The sequence below is a fragment of the Pinus tabuliformis genome, chromosome 4_2 (assembly GCF_031772625.1).
Source record: "Pinus tabuliformis cultivar Carrire ecotype Pingquan chromosome 4_2, CPIR1, whole genome shotgun sequence".
Taxonomy (NCBI): Eukaryota; Viridiplantae; Streptophyta; class Pinopsida; order Pinales; family Pinaceae; genus Pinus; species Pinus tabuliformis.
Window position 1 is genome coordinate 913,168,850 of NC_142304.1, and position 20,379 is coordinate 913,189,228.

Genomic DNA, 20,379 nt, shown 5'->3' on the forward strand with positions numbered 1-20,379 from the left:
TGATATTTTTTTTGGATAAATAGTTAGTCAAACCAATTGAGAGAAACATATCGCATATAAAAATCGTTCATGTATTCAAACTTGGATCAGAGCTAACATCATACAGAAGTGAAATAATGCAAAACTATAATTCTATCTTTCATACATAAAACAATCAAAAGAATTAATATTGCTTGATACATAAATAAAACGTAATCATACGATAAAAGTACCATATATGATAAGTCATGCTCATGTGCTTCAACAATATTGACCTAATTTCATTTAATCCAACACATTCTAAGAGTACGAAAGTGCATTTCAGGAGAGTATTCTACATATTTAAAGAAAAATAGATCATGTTCCATTCATTTCATCAAAACCTTCCCAAAAGTAGAAAAGTATTTTTGATAAAATTTCCAGACCCCTCTCTAAATGCATGAGAGGGTTTTAAATAGTGAAATACTTGCCTCAAAATAGATTATTACAAAAATTGTTGAGGAGGTTTCAGACAACTTTCCTCGGAATGGGCAAAAATAAAACTAAAAAATAAAATAAGGTAATGACTAGCTCCTTTGAACTTGAACTAAGTTAATTTGCTAACTTGATTCCTGAGGTCACAAATATCAATCATTGGCTTGAGCTGAGGTGGTTGGTTGATTGTAGATTTCAATTGCCCAACAAATATGGCATCTATCAACATTGGCACCATCTTTTGTGTAGAGGTTTTTAAACACCATAGAGTCATCCAATAGTTGTGTGGTTTTACTAGAAACTAACAGTATGTTTCTCAATTCAGCCCAGTTAGTTGTTTAACTACCTCTTCCTTTTCCTCTGTTGTTTGTCTCCAATGATGCTCTAGTTGTTTGGCATTCAGTAGAAACCCTGGTACACACTCCTTAACAGTGTTGGCACCATGAAGGTTTTCATTTATGGCTTCTATTATGCTGCTTGTTTCTCCTGCTGCTATCGCTATTGCCATTTGTTCCTGTTTCAAACGAGAATCCCAATCCGTAAACACAATATCTTTGTGGGACTCTTCCAATTTTGGTAGGATAGCCTTTCTTCCAATCTCCGATTCTTGTCATGTGGTAAATTTAGAAATATTTTTGTGGATTTCTACGTATTCAAACCTCATATCAATTACTTGGTTTGTTAATTTATCATTGGTCTTACAGTAAGGATTTATTTGCGACATTTTTTGGCTGAATATTTATTCTTGCTACATTAATAAGGAATTGAGGTTGACTGCTTCTTTGATGAATTCGTCAATTTTCCGATTGTCGTTTAATTTATCCATCATGGCTTGCATTTGTGAATCCTTTTTAATAAGTTGGCCTGGTGTTGTATCCTCATCTGCTTGAATCCCCTTTGGAGCTAGGCTACTTGTAATTGTCCTTGCCAATTAGTTTTTTCTTATGCTAATTGTTGTTCAAGCAACATAATTTTCTGTTTCTTTTCCTTCAGCAACATTCAAACTTCTGATGCCTTATCGATGGTTGCTATGGCATAAGATCTTATGAACTGCGACAACTTTGTGAGATTCTTTGATGGGTCGATAGGCATGTCCTTCCACACAACATCCATGGTTCATTTTCTAGAGTTGTAATAACAGTAGTGTCTAGTTTCCTTTTCTTCCTTTGTATTTTAATTACATCCTGATGAGTAGGAATGTAAAATATATCTAATGGAGGTATCTCTTCAATTCTCAAAACAATTTTGGAATCAGAAACAACAAGAATAATCTCAATATCCTGAGTACCTGTAGTTCCTTCTTCTACTGTTTTTGAATTTTCTTTATGTTGGGTTTTCTTGGGGGTTTGTAGTTTAGATGTTTGCTCAATATTTGTCTCTGTATGGAGATTTTTATTGAATTTATCCCATTCTTTCTCCAGGCCAATGACTGGAGCTTTACCTAACTAAGCTCAAGTAGAAGCAACTTATGCTTGTTTCTTTGCCAAGGCTTCTTCGGTCGTTCCCTCTATACGTCCAGTGGTATCTTTCTCTTAATCTTTATTTGTATTTCCTCATCCATTTTGAGATTGTTGTTCTGAGTGCTTTGAATCATGAGTCGACCTCTCTTGGGTTTCTTCTTCATAATTTTCTTTGGAACTTCCCTCCAATCTTAGGCTAGGAGTTGGCTCTCTTATTGGTTCAATTTGGCAATAGGTCCAATGGGACCTTTAACAATATCTTATTCTTGTACACATGGAAATCATTAATATTTTTTGGGGTCAACAGTAATGATGCCATATGTAGGACTTGTGAAATTTTTTTTTCTTTTTGGAAGAGCACATCAAAGGCATCCTTTTCATGGGTGAAGTGTTTAACTTTTACCATAGTAGTAAATTATTTAGCAATATGATTTGGGTCGTATTTCCTTCCTAGGACTGTAGCCAATTTCAGAGACATAATAATCTCTACTTCCTTTACTACATGTCCATAATTGTGTAGTGCAAAAGAATCACATTGTAATGGGAAGGTTGGCAAAATGGATTTTTTCTGTTCTTTTAGTCCTTTGGTTAAACCCCCTACCCTCCTATCTGGTAGGCTATTTCTCTAGCCAATAGTTTGTCGGGGACATAATATGGGAGGACATGCGGAGAATAAATGCTCTTAAAAACTCTAATGTAGGTGAATGTCTCTTCCCCGAATCATCTAGCTACTGGCAAGATATCTACTTCAGCCTCTTTAGAAAAGCTAAGGGTTGTTTTATCAAAAGCTACTTTATGAATATGCAACATAACAGCCTGACAGATCTTATAAAAATGGCGGTGGAATTGATATTCCCACAAAATTTTATGGTATATATGGATGGGAAGTGGGTTCTGTATAGTCCACTTCCATCCCATATTCGGAAACTGAGAAAAAAACAAATTGTGTCCATAACAAAAGCACTCATAAAGAAAGGGGAAAAAATCCTTGAAGAAACACATCTCTTCTTTCTATACTCCATAATGGCCTTTGTTAAATTATCTCATAAAATATTGCCCCAGTTCATAATTGTTGCATTAACTGTTGCATCTATTAATGGGAGCCACTCCATGGAACATTTGGTTCTATTAGGTCTACAGAATAACCTACACATCATTGTTGTTGCGAAACTATCTATTATAATTTGGTTCAACTTACGTATAATAGATACTTTAATTATTAGTCATTTCTTTAATTTATGTCAAAATTAACCAATCATTTTTTAATCTCTTCATTTCTTGTTTAATATTTCAATCCTTTTAACTTGGTTTTTCACTCACAACATTCAAAATAAGGTTTACGTATTTATAATCATGGGTTGAGTATATGTAAGTTCATATAATTTACAAATTTAATTTCAAAAATATATATGAACTACATGATCTCCAATTATGATATAGCTTTTAATAATAATACCATTAATTTTATATTAGAAACCTATTTGTTGTATCGAGAGGTACATTATACAACATGATATGAGGGATATTTGTTATTTCATACATGGTCAATGTGGAGTTGACAAGTTTTTATTTTAAAATTAAAATAAAATATTCTCTACATAAAAGAAATGTCAACTATAATAAAAAGAATGAATAGATATATATATATATATATATATATATATATATATATATATATATATATATATATATATATATATATATTTTAGTTTTAATTAAAAGTATTATAAAACATTAATAATCCGACTTTAACTTTGAAGATGTTTTAAAAATGTTTCCCTCTCACTCTCAACAATAAATAAATTATTTTCATGTTCATGTTAGGAAACATAATTTTATATCGACTTTTAAAAGAGAAAGGAATTCCAAGATGTTGGCTTTGCAGGCCCTGACCCAGGTTTAGCATTAGTCAGCCAAACAAATCCCTACACTACTAGCCCTTTCGGCATTAGCTTGCGGAGCACAGACCGAAGTCTCACCTGGAGTAGTATGGGGAGATGCTAGAACCATGTTTCTGCACCCTAATATGGTCATGATGTCAGTTTATACCCCCAGCTCCTGCCCTTGCACGGGTCACTAAGCCTTAGGGCTTATCGATCTACCCTTTATTTCGCCCTTCAGTACCTCTGCGAAGGTGTGCAATTGACCTTCGGGCAGCCCTAACCACCGGTTCAGCTACTTGCGTGCTACTATGACGATGTATTGCATAGGTTCCCAAGTTATATGAAGTGTCTTACTTATTCTACCATTCAATTACAATTAGTGCCGTGTAAACTGATATTCTTACTTGCGTTCACTTAACAGATATAATCACATACATTTGCGCATCAAATAAACATTGTAAAATAAACCCAGATCGCAATATAATTAGATGAATTAACGGGGACTAAATACATAGTAATTACAAAATACTTCTTTTTATTGATATCTTCCAGCTTAATACAGACTCTATCCACCCTGCAAACATAGCTATAGGGGGTTTGCGCACTCAGCTGTAGACTTTTACCCTAGGCCTCTGCGCACTAAGCTACATAGCCACTACCTATGCTAAGACTCGAAAACACTTACACTTCAACTCTATTTCGCTACTTACTCTTTGCTCTTCTCCCTACTTAGAGATTACTTAGCTTCTTTTTATACAATCCCATGGTCCACGAACCATGGTTAGATCTATAACAGCTGAATTGACACTTTACAAAATAAGGTCGGATAACTCGTTATGACTCTTGACACCTTCGCTCTCCGCAACCACAAAATGCAGAGACTTTACAACTTTATTACAAAAATTTCCCAAAACATGGGCTTTGAGCCCCAAAACTGCTCTTGGGGGAACCCATTCCTAATAAGCCCCCAACACAAACATGGTGACTCTCCCTCGAGTCACTCTCTAGGCGTGAAGATCTTGGTGCAAAGACATCCCAGTGCAACTTGTATGACTACCACGTCGGTGGTGCAGTGCGCGGTCGCCTACTTCACTTCTTCAACCAATTGCTTTGTTGCTAGTCCTGAACTGTGAGCTTGAAGCTTCTACTGAGTCGCTTGCAGACTAGCAATATTGCCTTCAATGGAGGTCGTGATTGAATAGGACTCGTCCAGCCAAGGCGTCAAGCGCGACACTTTTGCATAACATTTCCTACCAAAATCTGCACGGCTACCTTGACCGCATGTTCACAGATACTCAAGATGGCATAGCCTCACGGCTTCTTCATGAGTTTTAATTTCTCCTTCATGGCCTCCACAAGGGCATGGTCGCCACCTTTTCCGCCAAACATCATGGCCAAATTTTCCCTTATATAGGGTAGCGGTGTGATCCTATGGATCAACTTGTCGGTGATGGGTATCGAGTCCTCTAGCCATAGACACCCATTGTGCACCAAGAATAACAACTGCTTGATTACCAATACTATAATGGGTGTGCGACTGTAGTGCGGCACGCATAGCAAGTTCAATAGACCTACCTTGTCTACACCCCTAAGCCACTTCCGTGGTTCCAACGCAGTCATCCCGGTGGTTGTATGAACAACATGGTGCATTAGCTATTATGTCACCAAGTGAGGGAACTTCTCAGTGTCAGCTATGTCCCAGTATTTCAATTTCAACAGAAGAACCCGCCCCAAGCACGACCCTTCAAATACAATCTCATCCGACAGGCGAGGCATGTGCAAGGCAACCTTTCTTTCATCAATGTCCTTCAGCACCTTGGTCTTGCCCTTGTGTGGATGGATGTATTCATGAAACTTAGTAATATGGTCAGAACCCTTGACTTCAACGTCCTCCATTTCCACCCCCAAATCCTCACCATCTATCAGGATGTCCTCAATCTTTGATTGTGAGAGATTTTTCAGCGAAAATCACATGGAGTACCATTTGTCGACGCGTTTCGAACCAACTAGTGTGGTTCATCGTCAACTTGTCCTGATGATGAACCACACTAGTTGGTTTGAAACGCGTCGACAAATGGTACTCCATGTGATTTTCGCTGAAAAATATCTCACAATGTCCTCAATCTCCTCATCCTCTAGCTCCAAGTTAACAATTTTTCCCTTTTCCTCTGTGGTGGGCTTGTCCTTCTGTGGGTTTCTTCTAGGCGACGCGTGCACCAGTGTTGCAGCCTACTTTCTTTTCTTATCCTTTGCAATCTCCTTGGTTGTGGTAGGCTTTGATCTAGGTGTCCATGGTGACATGGGGACTTTTGCTAGTACCTCTGCAACCTTCGAAGCAACTCTCTCTACCTCCTTAACAACCTCCGGCAAAGCCCCCTTGGTTTTCACTGCTTCAACATTGATAACTTCTAATCCTAGGATAATGTCACGGAGGAAATTGTGGTCAGACTTTGGAAATCGATCAAATGCTTGGCAGTCAAGAAATTCTTTGAAAAATGTGTGGTTCATGCATGTCTGAGAGCTCACCAACTCAATGCTCAAAATGCCAAGTGTTTTTCATTGGGTAGCCACATGTAATTTATATGCCATTTTGAATTCAAACCCGAGTGTTCCCCCTAAATTTGGTTCATTAATGCTGGATTGGCAGCAAATTTTCAAGGATCTTACTCATAAATTTCATCTTAAATGCTGCTTGCCCGCTCCATTTGGCCATGTTCTCAACGTGAAATCATGAACAGTGACTTTAACGGTCACTTTTTGGCTGACTTGCATGGTTTTTCCCTGGGTAGCACAACTCTCTCCATGTAGTTGCGAACCCTGTAACATCTTCTCGTTCTGCGCAATCCCCCCTATCGCGCAGTTTCCCAACCCGGCAGTGTACTTTATAGTCTTGTGCCTCCTTTTAGGTAACTGGAGTGCTAAGAATATGCTACCCTCATAGTGTCAGCTAGCCTAGTCACCAGTGTATGGCCTCAATCAGCTGCCATTCACCTTTCCTAGGAAGGGATCTCCATTCAATTTAACCATCTGAACTGCTCCACCATTGGTAATCTCCTTAATGACATAGGGCCCCAGCTAGTGCATATTGAATTTCCCTAGAAATTTATCAAAATTGCTATCATATAACAAAACCAGATCATTTACCTTAAAGGTGCACAATATAATTTGCTGATCATGCCATGCTTTTTCACCCTACTTTTGGACCTGTTGGTGAAATCCAACTAGAAACCTTTCTTCCTCTAGCTCAACTAGTTGTGCGAGCCTCTCTTTAAGGGCTTCACGATCCATCATACGCGAGTGCCGCTATGCACAGACTAGGCACAATGTATTCCATGGGCATCACTGCTTGAAAACCATATACAAGCCTAAAGGGTGTCTATCTAATCATACTTTTGCACGTTGTTTGAGAAGCCCATAGTATTGCAGGTATGTGCAGGTCCCAATCATTTCGCTGAGTGTTGCAAACCTTGGTCACTGTGTTCTCCAGTACCTTATTGAATGCTTCCACCATCCCATTAGCTTGTGAGTGATAAAGCATGCTTTTCTAGTGATATACTTGAAATTCCTTTGTCAACATGCTGATCGTTTCATTCAAAAAGTGCATACTGCGATCACTCATCAAAATATTTGGACACCCAAATGGCGTCAGTACATACTCAAAGAGAAACTTCACAATGGTCACACCTATGAAGTCCTTCATAGGATGTGCCTCTACCCATCGAGTCAAATAATCAGTCACGGTGATAATGTACTACACTCATGTCTTCTTTCCTTAAGGTTGAATGGGTCGCACAAAATCTATTGCCCATTTCGCGAAAGGTTGTAACGTCATCTATGGGTTCAGAGGCAACTCATCTCTCCACGATGGCCTACCAATCCTTTAACACACATCGTACGCCCTGCCATAGGCATTTGAATCCTGATGGAGGGTCACCCGTCCTACATAATGCCCTCCTGCAGCACCCTCATGAGCGTCTACGAGAATACTGCTTCTTTCAAACTCTAGTACATATTGTCACAATACTTCATGAGACCCCATTTTGTATAAGTTTCCGGCAATGACATAAAAGTTTGCCGTGCACACCACTAAATCATTTTTCTGCTAGGTGGTAGCCTTCCAAGGCATTTCCTGTCATTAGAAAGTGTATGATGTCTTCAAAATAACCATCCGCGACGCGTGATGTAAAGAGTTGCGCATCAAGAAATCCTTCCTCCAAATTAGTAGGCTCTTCTCCCATTTTAATGCATAAAAGATGGTCTGGTCCCACATTCAGTCGTCTAGGCTTCATAGTAACTTCAAAATCATACTCCTAGAAAAATAACAAGCACCTGCAGATTCTCCCCCCCAACACATGCTTATTAACCAAGTATTTCAGTGTAGAATGATCTGTATATATCTTAAAATGTCCACCAAGAAAATAGTTTCTAAACTTCTAGAGTGCATATACCATGGTTAGTCCTTCACACGCGGTGGTGGAATAGTTCTTCTCAGCCGTGGATAACCTTCTACTTGCAAATGCTATAGGATGGTCCAATTCTACCCCACTAGCCTGTATCAGTATTGCTCCCAGTGCTATACATCATGTGTCTACATGTACGTGAAACTCCTCCGAATCTAGGAAGACTAAAATCGGTGCAGTGACCATTTTTTCCTTTCAGCAGGTCCAAGATTTTCTAACAGTCCTCGTTCCAACAGAATGTGACATCCTTTTTCAAAAACTTCTCAATAGGCGTGGTGATCTGGGCATAGCCCTTGATAAACTTCTTATAGTACCTAGTATGTCCGAAGGTTGCGTGCAGCTGTTTCACACTCCTTAGCACCTCCAAGTTAATTATTATTGCGATGTTTGTGGGGTCTACCATCAATCCCTGTCTGCATACCACATGACCTAGCAGAGTCCCAAAAGGGACACAAAACGAACATTTCTTCAGATTGGGCGCAATCTGATACCTTCAACAAGTATCTACCATTAAGTGCAAGCTTGCTAAATGGCATTTTACCAAACCGAACACAGTCCAGTCATCAAAGTACACCTCCACAAACTTATGAATGAAGTCTTTGAATGTAGCAATGACTATGTGCGAACAAATTGCAGGTGCATACTTTAATCAGAAAGACATGATGGTGTATTGAAAACATCCCCATTCAATCGTGAAGGTTGTATTTCTTCTATCTTTAGGCACAATTTTGATCTGATGGTACCCAAAGAACCCATCAGTGAAGGATTACACTTTCTTTCCACCTACATTATCCAATACCTCATCAGTGAATGGAGTTGGCAAATGATCATGCACGCAAGCATCATTCAACTTCCTAAGATCTAAGCATATCCTTATTTCATCCTTCTGCTCCTTTTCTTGTACCACCTTTGGGCTCACCTAATCAGATTCCTCTATAGGCTCAATGATGCCTACTGCGAGCACCTTATCTAACTCTAAGCGGACATTTTGCTTATACTTCGGATTGAGATGGTTAGGTCTATGCTTAACCAGCTTCGCATCGGGTTTTAATGTGATCTTCATAATGCCCAGGTCTCCTATTATCCCCTTTAACTCCGTAAACCTAGTAGGGAACGAATCCTGGTATTCATGGACAAATTCAGCGACCTTATCTAATGTCACGTCATCCCAGTAATCTCTAATCTTTGTGAATTTGGGCTCTACCTTGGTGCCAATATTTATCTATTTAGTTTTCAGCGGCGCGGTTATATCAGGATTCTCGATCTATGGCCCCTTGACCTCACAGTGACCCTCGGTTTCAGGGATATTAATCTTTTGGGGATTCTTGTCTTCTTCTTCAACAGTAACATTATAGCATTCTAGCGTGTGACTCAGCTAAGTAGTCCAATCGAGTTGAATCATATCCAAAGGATCCTCCGGTATCCTAAAGATCATTGCTTTAACTTCTTGTAGCGCTTCATTAATACAATCAAACCCATCCTCGAAGCTGAACATCATTATGAACTCTTCGTGTAAAATATTGCATTCTCCTATGCCATGGCGGAGCTCTATCTCCAAGTACCAGTTCATCGAGATGACATCTAGGGTGTGACAAAACAAGTGAACCCATTCAGGTTGGGGCTTCGCTCCATAGGCCTTAGCCCATTTTACCAAGTGTGCACATGGATTATCCTTCCCATTATACTTGTCTGTCACTCGTACCTTTGGCTTCCCAAAGCATGTTCTCATCATTCTCCTATACTCGCGCCAATCATCAAAACTACCCTTGTGCGTACCCCACCATCTCATGGGCGTAGTGCACAGTGCCCAGTCCAAAGCCTAGAAGCTCTACTTCTTTGGTAATTCCCTCTCAAATGCACCCAAAAACACATCCATATCATTCAAGCCATCATAAGTGGGTAGATTTCTTACCTCTAATGACACACAGTGCAGCGACCGGGTCATCATGTTATAGCTCGGCATAGTAACTTCATGTAGCCGATTCTGCTAGCGCTCTAATTCTTTGTTTGACTCTGAGGTGTAGGAACTCTTACGATCCCATGTAATTCATCCATCCTCTATTGGATTCACCCAATCTTGATCTCACGCTATTATCTTATATATGCAGTCCAAATCGTCATCGCTTTCATAAACACGGATTGGTTTAGTATAGCGTGATCCTTCTTCAGGATCTAGGGTTACTATTACACGAAGTGATTCCTTTTCAAATATCATCTTTGGCTTCTTTAGGTTGATTACCCCATTCATGCCAGTAGCTCAACCAATTCCAAGGAGCGAAGGGTAGGGGTTGTTGTCATCCATAATTTCTATTACTTCAAAATCAACCAATGTGCTCACACCTTCAATATCTATAGTTACTCCCTATAATCACCCCATGGGGATAATCTTCCACTGATTTTCCTTCCTTAGCTGAATCAGAGACCACTATAGCATGGGTCTCCCATCCACTCCCAATTCTGCTTGGGAAAAATGTTCGTGTCTAACCCCAGATCTAGAATAACTTGATCCATTTCATATTCTCCTATTTGCATGGTCAGTCTCATCTCTTATCATGTCCTTTCCTTATGCTTACCAATCTTTTGTACCACACGCGGCTCACCCATAGTGTTTCTAGCGCATCTATTTATAAGTCCCTGTAACCCCTTCACAACCTTGCTATTGCACAGGCGCTTCATGCAGGTCTCTAGAAAGGTCATAAGCATAGAAGGGTCCATTTCCTGAATAGTTTTATCTTGACCTCCTGAGGTAGAGGCCTCAAAAAATCTCTTCTTTTCTTCCATGAACATTTCACATGCATGCTCCAAATCAATTTCAACCTCCTTCTTTGGAGCTTTGCAAACCCACACACTATCTTTAGGTTGTTTCCCCTTATCGTCGCTCATTGAAATTCCACTTTGGAGCACTATATTCACATTCGGATATTCTTCACGAGGCTCAACCCTCATCATCTAAAGGTTCTGATTTGGCTACAAAGGTAGCGCCCCTTTGTCGCATATCCTTGCTATTAGTGTAGGAAAATCCTCAGTCTTATGATCAAATTGAGTGCAATATTTGCACGATGGACGTGTTGTGTTAGTGATTTCATGAGCATAGTGTCCTGGTCCTCCATAATTGTAACAAATCAGTTGTCCCCGACCTCTACCAGGTTCTCCTCCAACTCGGCCTCATCCACGCACCTGAAAGTCTGTCCCTGCCATCGCAACACCCTAGTCAGGAGGCCACGTTTCTGCCTGAACTCTATAGGTGGGTGTTGTATCCATCATCAATTCATAACTTTGGTAATTGTGCTCATCATGTCCTACTAGCCTATATAAGTTGCAAAACAGTTGTTGCAGTGTTTGTACAAACTTCTGCAGCAATTGACAATTATCAGTCGTATGTTTTCTTACTACTTGACATATAGCACACCACCACATAGGCCCCGCATTCGTCCTTGCTTGGGCTTCCAACCTAAAACACATTGGTCCTCCTCCTACAATATAGTTCTCAAATACTTGGCAGTGGTTGATGAGCCTCATCAATGCGTAATTATATGGTCCTTAGCTCACCTCCTAGCTTATTCAAACCAACCATTCTCACAACTTATTACATACTTTTGATTATATTTTGTTTATGAGATGAGTTAGTGTTGGATATTCTGCTTTGTGGTCTAATGTGCATTTAATGTAGGATTAAAGGATAAAAGAAATGAATTTTGGCAAAGACCTTGGTCAAAACTCGAATGGGACAAGGGAGAGAAATTATAGGAGGTAAATCCTCCTCACTTACTACCTCCCCATTCGAATATTCCTCCATCAGCTCGGAGTGCAAACACCCAAATCATGGGCACTAGAAGGTAGCTGAGCAAGCGAAAGTCAAAGCACCATTTTATCTCGAGTTTGGGAGCCGAGCCTCCCTAATTTTAAGGAAGTCATTGGCAACTTCAGATGTACAACTAGAGAGGCCTAGGACCTCAGTATGATTTAGGTTTTTGATTGTAAAACTCTACTTTAATTTCAAGCTGCAAAACATGTGGTAGTTTTTGATGTAATCCATTGTTTTGATAATAAGAATGAGTTTCGTTTTGAGCTAGCACTAAGTTAACTCAGAGGTTTGAAGCTCTTGGGTTAGGGCCCAACCCTAGCAGCTAAGACTCCTCTTTATTTTACATGTATGCTAGCGTGGATTCATTGTTTGATCATTCATTTGCTTAAATAGCTGCATTTCGTTTAAAACATTGTAGCGCATAGATTCATTGTTTAATCGTTCATTTTCTTTAGTATCTACATTCCCATTACAGCAGTGTAGCGTAGATTGGTTATGTTTTAGTTTGCTTCCATTTGCACCTTCTTTCAATTAGAAGGTTAGCAAGGAGAAACATATCCCCATAAGGTTGTCAGCATGTGTCTCGGTCTCACCCCCTCCCTTTGGGACTGCAACTTGAGGAAGAGACCCTTCAGCGACCCCAAAAACAAAGATTTCTAGTTCTTCCATGAGCTTTGGAGTTTGTCATCTTGATTCAATACTTGGTTCATTTCATTGTTATCTTTCTGTAATAAGATCTCACTCATATTCTCATTTCCTTCAACACTTTCTCCATGCATAATATATGCGGAAGCTAATAAATCACGTCTTAATCAAATCATGCCCATAGATTTCCTTACCATGCGATCCACAACAAACCTGGCCAATCATCATCAATTGCGTGTGTATTCATTTCAACATTTGACTTTAGGTGCTCCGCATCTCCATTGTCGATCTGCCTCGCATGATCCAACGGCTATCGCGTCACCCAATCGGCAACTAGCTTGGCAATCTCCATCGTTGATCAATCCCAGATGATCCAACGGATATCACGCAATCTTGTGCTAATTCTTTCACAACTGATATCTGCTAGAGAGCATGCAATAAAAGTGGTTTTCTCATGCTATGTGTCACTCACTTAAGCTAATCACATAAAATTTAGGAATTCTGCTTACCGCTTTGAGGGCACGCAAGAAACTGCTTACCACCTATGAAAACCCACTCCATCATTCTGCATGTTTTCCCCCTTATGCCAACACGTGACTTGATGTGATCCATTCGTCTATTGACTTTATCTCCCATGATAAGATCTCCGCCATTCATCTCCAATTAATCCTATTCATCCATCTATTGACTTAACCTCCCATGATAAGATTTCCACCATCCATCTTCCATTAATCATGTTCGTCCATCTATTAACTTAATCCCCTATGATAAGATCTTTGTCGCTCATCTTCTGTATGTCCTGTTTGCCCATATATTCACTTAATCTCTGCGATAAGATCTTTGCTGCTCATCTTTCATTAATCATGTTCGTTGATTGATCTGTCCATCTATTCACTTAGTCTTCATGATAAGATACTCGTCATTCATCTCCTGTTAATCCTGTTTGCCCATCTATTTATGTAATCTCCTGCAATAAGATCTCTGCCACTCATCTCCTATTAATACGGTTCCTGACTGATCCAACGGTTCCTGTGCACTGCTGCTTCATTATGTCTCCCTTTCTCTGATTTCGATCTTTGATTGCTTTTCCGCTTGACTCTTTCCTGCAATTTGTTCTGCGTATTAGTTAAATGCTACCACTCCTGACCTTTGAGTTGGTGATTCAATCAGACTCCAACACTATTTGATCATCGCAAACAACAAAAAACCAAAAAAGTGAAAACATATTTAGTTTAGTTTCCTTTGCTTACACCTTAGTTTTGTTTGATGGTCTTTACTTTTGTAACTTTGATAGCAACATTAGGTTAGTGTTGATTTAGCAATTCTGCTTAGCATAGCTATTTAAATGGTTAATTAGGATATGGTGTGATTTAGCATTACATGTTGTTTTCTTCATTACTACAGTAGAGTAGCTCTCTTATAATATATTTTCTCTTCTTCCATCAAAGAATCAAGATTCTTCTGACTCTATAGAAGTCTGGCTTGGAATCCCTGGGGTCTCTCGCCAGATGAACAGTGAAAACAGGCAGGACATTAACTTTTACTTGTTCATATAGCACTGTCACCTCCAAGTTTGTATGAACCCCAGGTTGATAAGTAAATATAGTATCCGGAACTTGCAGCATCCTTGATGCAATACTGGCGCTCATCAATTTTTGGTGTTGTTGCCGGGGAGGTGTCTGAGTAGAATGTGGTTACTGCTTTCTTTTCTTCTATTTCTAGTCTTCAATTTTCTGCCATTAGTTTATTTCTACAAAAGTAATCTAGTAGCTTCCTTTCTTTTAGTTGTCATTATTTGCATTCCTTTCCATTCTACAAGTAGAATTTCAATTCATCAAGTAGTTTCTTTTTGTTAGTAGTTTTCATTCAATCAACAATTTCATTTCTGCAAAGTACTTTCTTGCTAAAAAAATCTTCCAAAAACCAACCCAAAAACATTTCCTTTCATTCCTTGTAGGAATACAGACAATTTAGGGAAATTCTCGCCAAATACTCCCACTACATCCAACAACCAACCTTCTCTCTTCTTTGGTGGTTGTGAACTGGACGAACCTTTAGGTGAGCAACCTGACATACTTAAAGAACCTATAGGGGAAGAAGAAGAAGAGGAAGCCATTCTTACTAAACCAATGGTTGAAAACCGAAATGACAGAGGGAATAGAGAGAGAGTTGAGGGTGCCTTCCCCATCAAGGAAACCAATGTGGACACTAAGATGAAGAATATAAGCCCCTTTTCCTTACCTCATTTCCATGGCCTTACCACAGAGGACCCTAACACTTTCCTATTTGAGTTTGTTGTTATATGCCAAACCTATGACTATATATATTATGAGAAAAAGTTAAAACTATTTCCATCTACCCTCAAGGATGCAACATTGCGCTGGTTCATGGGTTTACCTGGAGATAGCATCACAACTTGGGCTCAGATGTAGCAGGCTTTTAACAAAAAATATAGGGACTAATGTAGGTCAAAGGATACTAAAGAAGAGATTTTTAGGATGACCATGGGCTAGGATGAATCCTTAGAATACTACAAAGAAAGATTCCATATCAGTTACAGAAGGGCCAGGTGCACACTTGACCCCGAGTCACTAAAGCTGGTCCTGCTCAGAGGAGTAAGTGAAGATATTCTGGATACCTTACATTTGTTAACAGGAGGAGATATCTACCAATTACCCTATCAGGATATCAAGACTATCTTTAGAAACCATTCTAGGGAAGCCAGGAAAAAGGGGAGGAGTAGTCAACCTATGGCCAGTACATCATCTTCCAACTCATCCATCAAGGATGAAATTGAAAATATGCTAGAAGATTTCAAAAGTGAGATGTTGCAAACCCTTGACTTGCAATTGGACACCATGAATATAAAAAGGAAGCAAGAGGAAGCAGAGGGAGCCTTGGCCATCTTTTGTCCTAAATGCACCAGGAGGCATCCTAGGAATGAATGTCCATTGAACTGCATTGAGATTTGCTCAGTGTGTGAGGAAAACCACTCCACGGACAAGTGCCCTTCTTTACCCAGACCCAAATCTGTATATCAAGGAGTTGAAGGGGTCACTAAGTAGATTTTCTACATCAACCAAAGGAGACCTCCTGGGCCTAGACCATACCACCAGGGTATGCAAGGGTCATCCTATGCATATTACAACCCCAACCAAACCAAAACTATACCTTCTTGGGGACCCCATGCTCATCCTTCTTGGTCTACACCCACTCCTTGGTCCTATGCATATTAGTATCATTCCTAGCTAGCCAACCAGTCATTTCAACATTATGTTCCGCCACAAGCTCAGTGGAATACCCCACACCAGGGGTGGAGGCCACAATACAACAATGCCCCCACTCTATTGCCTCCACCACCTACCCAACTGCAACTCCTACACTTTTCTCCACCTAAGAAACCCCAAATGCCTGCCCAACCAATTCTAAACTTGAACAATAGGCAGGCTCAACAAGTATATAGTGGAGAGACATCATACTCAGCTTATGTTGTAGAAATCCAGGAGATTAACCTAAGATCTGGGAGAATTCTCCCTGATAACCAGCCTCCCTCTCCACATAGGGAGGTTGAGGAAGAAAGAGAGGAAAGCAACCTTAAAGTAAATCCACCCTTTCCTGAGAGATTAGCCCAACCACTCCAGCCTAGCCCAGAAGAAACTAAACTTCTGGAAGAATTGAAAAATCCATGTGTAAAGATCCCCCTTCTCCAAGAAGAAAAGATGTTCCCATTTACAATAAGTTGATTAAGGAGAAATGCTTCAAGCATCTAGGAAGAAGAAAAAGGGATGCCCCTACCATTAATGTCATTGGGCAGCTGTCCGACTTAATGCTGGGGTAGGTAATATGTCTGAAATATTTGGACCCTGGAAGACTTGTAGTAGATGTGAAAATAAATGGCACCATTGTCCCACACACTTTGATTGATCTGGGGGCTACCATTAATGTGATGACCAAGGACACCATGCTCAAGCTCAACCCCCAAGGGTCATTCAGGAAGACCACAACAGTTCTACAACTTGTAGACCATTCACAGTCACCCCTAAGGGAATTGTGGAGGATGTGATGGTCTCCATCGACTCCTAGGGGTACCCTGCAGATTTTCTAGTTCTCCAACCTAAGGCTAAGCTTACTAGTTAGTACCCTCTCATCCTTGGGAGGCCGTGGTTGGCCACAACCAATGCTTACATTAGTTGTAGAGATGGGAATATGACCACCAAGAATGGGCATATTTCCAAGCAGTTAGTCCTATACCCTCCTTCTAAACCTTCTCTAGAGCATGATTTACCTTTATGGTTGGAGAAGGAGAAAGAAGATGAGGCTTATTCAGCCCAACTTTATGCTTTGGAAGCAACCATAGGAGGAGGACAGTAAGATGAGGATGACTTAAATGAACACTTGCTCCAAAGTCCAACTCCTAGTTCATTTCCATTAGAAGAAGAAGTAAGGGAAACCCAAAACAATCATCCAATTTACTTATGCTTGGCCAATTCCAACCCACTCCATGTAAAAACTATAGAATCCGGCCCAGAGAAAACTTTGAAAATTAATCCATCTCCTTCTGCTCTTGAAGAGGAAAATCTATGTGACATGTTGAGAGAAAACCTAGAAGCCTTCGCTTGGAGTTACATGGAAATGAAGGGAGTACACCCCTCAGTGTGTACTCACGACATATACATCAAAGAAGATTGCAAGCCAGTTTGGCAACCACAAAGGAGGATGAGTCCAACTCTTAAAGATATAGTTAAAGAAGAACTGCAAAAACTACTAGATGTAGGATTCATTTACCCTATCTCTAATATTGAGTGGGTCTCTCCTTTAGTGTTAGTTACCAAGAAAAATGGTAAGTGGAGGATTTGTGTCGATTACAGGGAGTTGAACAAAGCCACAAAGAAGCATCATTTTCTCCTACCCTTTATTGACCAAGTGCTAGATGGCTTGACAGGGAAGAAGTTCCTTTCTTTCCTAGATGGATTCAGTGGGTACAACCAAATCCAAAACTTTTTAGAAGACAAGGACAAGACCACTTTCACCTGTCCTTGGGGTACTTTTCCCTATAGGGTCCTGCCTTTTGGACTATGCAATGCTCCTACCACTTTCCAGAGAGAAGCCTTGAGTATTTTTGCTGAATTAGTACATGATGGAGTGGAAATTTATATGGATGAGTTTACACCTTATGTCTATGATTTTCAAGAATCCTTGACCAACCTAGGCAAATTATTGCACAAATGAATTGAAATGAACCTGTCTCTAAGTCCGGAAAAATGTGAATTCTTAATGATTGAGGGGACCATGCTAGGTCATTCAATATCTCAGCAACGACTGCAGGTGGACCCGAACAAAATAGCAATCATCCAAAGTGTCCCACCTCCACAAAAGCAGAGGGATGTCAGGAGTTTCTTGGGGTTAGTTGGATACAACCAACGGTTCATAAAGGACTTCAACAAGTTGGCCTCTCCTTTAGTTGGGTTGTTGGCCAAAGATTTAGAGTTTATATGGTCACAAAGATTCCAGGAGGCCTTAGACATTTTAAAGGGTAAGTTAACCACTGCACCAATTCTTCGAGGCCCAAACTGGGCCCTTCCTCTTCATATTCATGTTGATGCCTCGCACAAAGCTATAGGAACAGCCTTAGGTCAGGTAGAGGAGAAATTGCCCTATGCCATCTATTTTATTAGTAAGAACCTATCAAAGGCTGAGCTAAATTATACTCTGACCAAAAAGGAACTCCTAGCTGTTGTGCATTCATTAAACAAATTTAGGCATTACATTACAAACTACGAAACATCTGTGCATACTAACCACATTGCAATCAAATATTTAATGAACAAACTAGATGTGAATGCTAGAATTATAATATGGTTTCTTTTATTACAGCTGTTTGATCTAACTATTCTTGATAAGCTTGGTAAGGAAAATGTTATTGCAGACTTTCTATCTAGGATGAATCTACCTGCAGGTGAAGAAGGAATGGTGGATGACTAGTTACCAGATGAGCATTTGTTTTCTATTTCTGTTCTCTCCCCATGGTTTGTTGATATAGCAAACTATTTGATATCAGCACAGTTTGCACCAAACTTTCCCTTGAGAGAAAAGAGAAAGATAGTCAAGAAAAGCGCCCCATTCACCTGGATTGGGGGCAATCTTTTCAAACTTGGCCCAAATCAAATCTTGAGAAGGTGTGTAAGGGAAGAGGAAGTTTTTGACATCCTTCTAACTTGTCATGATGGGCCTTGTGGAGGTCACATTGCAACAAAAGAGGACAACATTCAAAGTGTTACAAGTGGGCTATTATTGGCCCACTCTTCATCAGGATGTGAAGAAGTACATTAGTCAGTGTGATCAATTCCAAAGGATGGGAAATCATACTCCAAGAGATGAAATGCCCCTACAACCTCAAGTGACTTTTGAGCCATTTGACAAGTGGGGCATAGACTTCATTGGGCCTATTAAGCCTCCTTCAAAGAAAAAATAGTACATTATTGTGTGCACTGATTATTTGACTAAGTGGGCTGAAACCAAGGCGATTAAGGCAGCAATAGAAGAGAAGGTGGCTGAGTTCCTAAGGGAGAATTTATTCTACAAATTTGCGTACCCCAGAGAGCTAGTCATAGACCAAGACAACTAGTTTACCTCCAACATGATTGAATAACTGCTCAACCATCACAAAATCAAGCATAGGACCTCCATTCCTTATCATCCACAAGCTAATGGGCAAGTGGAGGTGACCAACAGGGCACTGTAGAGCGTCTTAACCAAGGTAGTGAGCAACAACAGGAAGGATTGGGCAGAGAGACTAGTTGAGGCCACTTGGGCCTATAATACAACATGGAAGACCACCACTAGATTTACACCCTATGAGCTAGTCTATGGGAAAAAGGATTTGTTGTCCATTGAGTTTGAATATAACACATTGAAGATGGTAGCCCAACTAGATTTGGATCCCAGTTATCCATAGAAAGAAAGATTGTTCCATTTGAATGGCTTGGATGAATTCAGAATGTAGGCCCTCCTACATATAGAGATAGTTCAGCAATAGAGGAAGATCTGACATGATAGACATACTAAGGAGAAGCAATATCAAGAGGGAAATTGGGCATTGTTATATGATTCTAGGTATACAAACTTCAAGGGAAAGCTAAGGACAAGATGGCTCGAACCTTATGTGGTGGAAATATGCCATGATAATGGTTTAGTGAAAATTAGAACTATAGATGAAGAAGCCATTCCATTGCTTGTTAATGGACACCGATTGAGAATGTACAAGAGGCCTTTATAAGAAAAGACTTCGTTGACAATATCAATAGGACAGTGATGATGGTGGAGAAAATTCCAGCTCCTCCCTCATCAAGTCACTGAAAAAAGAAAAAAAGAGAATAAGGATTGAAGTGAAAACCTCCATGAGGTGCCTGAGTCCCATGTTTTGGTTGAAAACCTTGTGAGGCAGTTCAATGAAGAAAAAAATGAAAAAAAAGAATAAGAAGATCCCTGGGTGGAAACATTCCTTGAGGTTCCCAGGGAAAAAATCTAGGGTGAAATCCTCTTTGAGGTAGGCTAGGTGTTTTTCAAAAAAAAAAAAAATGAATAGAAAAAGACGTAATTGTTATTTGCAGGTGGGCGAGAAATACAATCAAGGAGCAAAGAGAGGATCCAAAGGGACCTTGACTCACATATAT